This window comes from Pinus tabuliformis, chromosome 8 (genome assembly GCF_031772625.1).
Source record: "Pinus tabuliformis cultivar Carrire ecotype Pingquan chromosome 8, CPIR1, whole genome shotgun sequence".
Lineage (NCBI taxonomy): Eukaryota > Viridiplantae > Streptophyta > Pinopsida > Pinales > Pinaceae > Pinus > Pinus tabuliformis.
In genome coordinates this window covers 1,967,517,865-1,967,523,864 of record NC_142294.1, presented here as the reverse complement: position 1 = coordinate 1,967,523,864, position 6,000 = coordinate 1,967,517,865, and positions in this window count along the sequence as shown.

The window sequence follows — 6,000 nt, the reverse complement described above, 5'->3', positions numbered from 1 at the left end:
TCAAGAGTGGATCTCAATCCCGAGATTGGTTAAATGATAATAAACCTTACTCTATATATTTATAGCCTTCCATATGCAAGGGGTTGGCTTTTGGAGAGTGATTTATGTTGTTGTTCTGAGAGTTATCCTTTCATGCATTTAGGGTGATTGGAGATACATTTTGTGACAGAGGAAGGACAAGTCAACAACTTGGAGGAGTTCTTCTACAAGATCAACACCTATTTGTGGTTGTAACTCACTCCATTTATATCAATACAAAGAATTATTTTGTTTTCCTATATGTGATGTCGTTATTTCATATATTTCAATACCATGTTGATATGTTGAATGAAGTAGATAGATGGTGCTGCATAGCTCTCGTATTGTTTTGGCTTGTGTTCTGTCGTTGTGCATGTTCTAATTTTGGTAGTTGGAGCTAGGATTGGAGCATTCAATTAAACGGAGGAGTGAAACATATGACATATTCCAAGTAGGTTTCATCACCTCATCTGCTTACTTGAAGGAAAACATTGGGTCCTTTGTCAGTTTGTTATTCTAGGTTAGCCACCAGACCTAGGGGAGATATTTTTGTCTACAGTCATAAATATCGCATAACAAATGGTATTGTTTAATATCTCCATTACATTTTTAATTTGAGCCATTTTAGTCAATCTCAGATCACTGTCAGGTTCAACTAAAAATGCACCCATTTTACAAAGTAATTTAACAATTAAATTATGAATAATTCTCAGTACAAAGCACCCTGTCCAAAGTTAAAACGCCATCAAAATAAAATGATTTAGTTTTTAAAAATACTACACTCTCAATGCTATTAACTTTACAAAAAAATACCTCCAAACTTTACTAACACTCTGTTATTTATGCACTCATGTTTGTGCCAAATCTCAAAGTCACTGCGACACACTTATGTTTTCCTTGGTTTCTTTTTAACTTTGATGAATATTTGCCACAAATTTCATTTTTCATCACCAACATTTCATACTAATTTCAGCCTGCCAAATATCACCTTATTTTAAAATATTCTTTTACTCTCCAATGTCAATGATATTTTATTTATTTGGAAAAAACCAAAAGTTTCTTTCTTGAAAGTTCTTTTCCATTCTTGCACTTAATTAAAAAGAATGACTCACAAGCATCTAATTTTCCTTAATTAAATAATTTTGTACTTCTATTTTTGTTGGCATTCAACCATATTCATGCTCACGCTCCATTTTTCTCCATTTCCCGTTTAAGTAGCTCCCGGTGTGAGGACCATTTATCTGAACAACAAACTCATTTCACACTATCAATAGTGCATTGGACATTATCAACATGTATGCTTATCCTGACCGAAAATCCTTTGATCCTCTTCATTAATCCTTATCTGGTAAAATAACATTGCCTTCCGGCGAATCCCAGGAGCACTCAAATATATTCCTCTAAAGATAGATCTCAAAGCACAAAGTCGAAAACTTAAAAATTATTCCTTAGAGAGGCATTTAAAAAAAACATGAAATGAAACACCGCAAATTGAATATACCACAACAAGCAAGCACTGTGGAAAAACATTCACCGTCAGAACCATTCAAAGATATTGATTTCTCACCAAAGATAAACTCGAGTATATGATTGAATTCTAAACCTGTAAATTATGGGTGTGTCCGCCATACATTCACTGTCATTTTTTTCTTCATAATCACAGATGTCAAGAATCATATACACCTTTATCTCTTTTGATTGCACCTTCTGAAGCAACACAATGTCCGAGAGATCCAAGTGCGAAAGGATTCTTTGGGGGCAAGAATATGAAATAATTTTATGAAATAATTTCTCACAAAATTTGAATAAGAATTTTATTTTTATGGACTTCAAATACCTTGGTATTCACAAAATTTGAATAAGAATTTTATTTTTATGGACTTCAAATACCTTGGTATTCAAGCTTCTTTCATCGCCTTTTCAATTTATGCCCTCTGCAAACTCCGCTTTCCTAACAATCGTCGATCTATTATCAGTAATAGACTTGAACCATGGCCCCACCTTATCTACATCATGTAATCAAGGCAGTGAAGGATGATTGGTCAGTGTGAACAAAATATAAACAACCCTTTTTTTTAGTTTGATTCAGGCATAAGGCATGGATGATTGAATCATGGGAGTACGATCGTTCTTGGTGAATATGTTTGGCTAGCTAATTGTCGTGGGATCAAAACTTGATGTAAATCTTGACAGAATCAACAGATGGGGACGATGTGTAAATGAGAAATGACATAATGAACAAATAGGGGACAATGCGAGGGGAATCTTCCATATTATAACTTTCTAATATTCACAACAGAAGTGTCTTCATGGTTGCATGGCTTCACGAGATTTTATTTAATAAACTAATATTATTATACCTCAGTTCACTTATGTCTCTCATACAAGTGTTTGTAGACTTTGATGCACATTTCGGCTTGCCTATGGACTCATCAATTTATAAAAGTTCCGTATCAATAATGTTCAACTCTTAAATTTCACTGTGTTTATAAATGTTCACAAAAACGTTCACAAACTTACGGATTTTTCTGGCATCAAGGAAGAGGATTGTCGCCTCCATTTCTCCAACTCATTTGCTAACAATGCTTTAACCAAAACTACATCGATTGTATGACTTCAATATAGTTCCACGTTGTTGTTCCAATCTAGCGTTGCTGCCAAAATCCTTCTCACCTCATTATGTCTCTTCAAGCAATGGCTTTCTGTGATAGTTGCAGCGGCAATGGCTTTGGGTGGTGGTGTTAAAACTTCAACTAGGATGCTCATATACAAGAGTGCGATTGTCCACACGAAATTTAAACCTTGGTTCTCTTTAGCAACACTTTGTGAATCTGGATCTTGTGTTGACCAGGTCTCGTCTCCTTCAACAATTCTTCAATTCTTCAGGATCTTCAAATTCTATAGCACGTGTAATAGGAAGACCTCTATGATACGAATCTCTTTCAGGTGATCATATACTCACAAGACGTTTTGCTCGCTCATGCCTTGACCTCCAAGAGTGACGATTTCTGAAAAGCGTGGAGTTTTAGTAAGAAACAGGAACTTCACGAATTTTCACTTGCCACAATACTATTCAAATCACTTCTTGATAACTCGTGCACTATGGGTTCTCAATATATAAATCTCGCCCAACTGTAAACAGGCCCCACGTGTCCTTTCTCCATAAAAATCGTTATAAATTCATCATCAAAAATCATTAATACAACAATGAATTGAAAACCTTTAAGGCCTATGCACTCGAACCCCAATTTAAGCTTCTCATGTGATGCCACACAGTGGAACGCGCTGACAATACAATCCTCTTACACCATCCATGGCACGCCAAACTAATGGGGGAAAAACGCGCATGAACATGAGCGCAAAAGAAGGCCACAAAACTAGTGGCTCATACTATTCCACAGAGCAGATTAACTTCTGCTGTGATACTAGAGCATATTAACTTCTGCTGTGATATTATTGTAAGACAAAAAATTTGAAACGAATCTTAACTTTATATTAAGAATTGATCTCAGTGTACATATTAATACAAAAAAAAATTGTTGAATCAGTTTATGGGTCTTCTTGGACTTTAATAACCACTCACCATAACACAAACCTAATCTTGATGATTAATTGTCTAACATAACAACACGACAATGTGAGACAGTATTAACCATACTACCAAATCAAAATCATTTGCAGAATCCTTCCAAAATGCTTTAAAGAAGTAAGCCTCATATGCCATATGGGCTATTACAATTAATGCTAGTGCTTCAAGATCGCCCATACACTTTTCAAGCCCCAAATGACAATTCCAAGGAGAGAGTAGGAAATGAACACACACATCATAACTCTCATGTTATCCATAAGGAGCTGCTCCTCCACCAAGAGAATCAATTGGGCGTTTTTAAAATATGGATTTCCTGAATTTAGACTAGCATCCAAGTGATCAATAAAAAAGAGCAGATAGATGGTAAGAGCGTTGACAACAAGAGATACCTGAATCTAATTAGCCTTTCTTCACAAGGCCTTCCACACATCCACTAAGACCAAGGTAATAAATATAACGATGAAAACAAACGATGTCCACTCATATCCGGTATAAGAATTGCCAAACGAGTCTAATTCGTTATAATCCCGATCCCACTAAAAGTACGGAGCCCCTTCTGTTTCAGCCTCTAATCAACAACCTTGCGACGTAATCGTGCCTGCGAATGCCTTTTACCCGATAGATCTGCAAATATATTGGGGTTATGAAGCGCCTTTCATATCTGCGAAATCTATTCAGGAGATTGATTGATCAAGTATGAATATAGAGAGGGATTTTAAGTGTCCACGCAGATTCATTGTAGCAATTTTTTTTGGCGATTTTCTATCTGAATTGTTTTTAGTAAGATTTTTTGGAAGTTTTTCTGGTGGGTTTTTCTGGTCTAATATCTCTAAAATCCACCGGGAATTTATTGAGATCACAAGTTTGATGAGTGACCTCTACACAATCCAAGTGCCCTAGGGCTTTTTTAGGGTGTTGAATCCATATATATAATTAAAAAAAGAGTTTAAATATCACAAATTAAGATTTATCTCTAATTTTTCCGCATACCAAAAAGCAGTGTGGAAAAAGTCCAGAAAAAATCGCGATTTATTCTTAAAAATCTGATTTTTTGGGCAAAACGATTAAATCGGGCGATTTTTTGGTAAACAAAAAAATCGCGATGTTTTCGTATTACTCCGATTTAATCGGGAATCGACCCAAAAAATCGCCATCCCTTCTCAACCTGTGTATAAAAACCCGCAAACGTTAATTTCTTTGTTTTTTCGCTGTGTATTTTCATTTTGGCATTCGGCTGTGGCGATACGAGGGTTTGAACTTTGAACTTTGCGGCTTGCCATTGCGTTACGAGGAGGGAGGAGCTCAACTGCCAGCGTTAACTTTTAAGGTATGTTGAATGTTCATTGTTTCTAGCCATAGGCATAGTCATAGCCGCGCCATAGCCGCATAGCCGGATTGTAATATTAATATCATACCTGTAGGCTGCCGCTGTAGACGTTTTTTTATTTTATAGTTTAAACTTTAAACTTTAAAGGGTTAATTCATTTGTTTGATGCGTCCCCATGGAACGCAGTTTTACTGTTTAAACTTTACACATTTTTAAAATCATATAATATATTACAATTTACAGTATGCGGACAAGTTTGCAATATTACAATTTCACACTACTTCATTGCAAGGGTTGCACTTCGTATTGGGGCGATGTCCACTTGCTTTTTTTCCGTTACAACCGCTTTAAAAACTTCATCTCTATTTCGGGAGATGGTTCTTGCTGTCCTTTCTTATTTTTTTCAGATGCCATATACATTATGATATCATGCTGGCATATGTGTTTTGTTAGCCCAACGATTTTCATTTGGCTTCATGGTGAGATTATCGCTTTCTCATCACTTCAGTGAATGTTTCTTTTGTCTGTTGGAAAACACTGGGCCTCTGGTAGTTTATCAAAATAGATAGCTGTGCTAAAAAAACAAATAATCTTGAATTTTTAAATTCCAGGAAATTTGGAACATGTTTTGATGGCTCTTTCTGTCAGACCCATATCAGTTTTGAGTCACAATATTACAATTTACAATATTTTGCTATTAAACTAGCTGACTGTAATTTATAATATCAGTGATAATTTATAAATTGAGAGAGTCTGAAACTCAGCCTATAGAGATCGAAATAAATTATAATGCTCAACTCAGCGGTTAAAAATCCATATCTCATCTCTTTTAAGTTTTATCAGCCTTTTGCTAGCCCACAAACATAGATACCAGTGGGCTGTAGATCAAACTGTTATACCCTTTTGTAGTTCCCAGATATCTAACTCTTTAAAATTTAAATTTCACTTTTTATTCTTTGAAACAAATTTCAGGAATTTGTAGTTATTTTTATTAGATTTATGAACTGTCAGTATTAAATTATATTTTAATGATTTGAAGGCTGAACCAATTTAATTTGCTTCAATT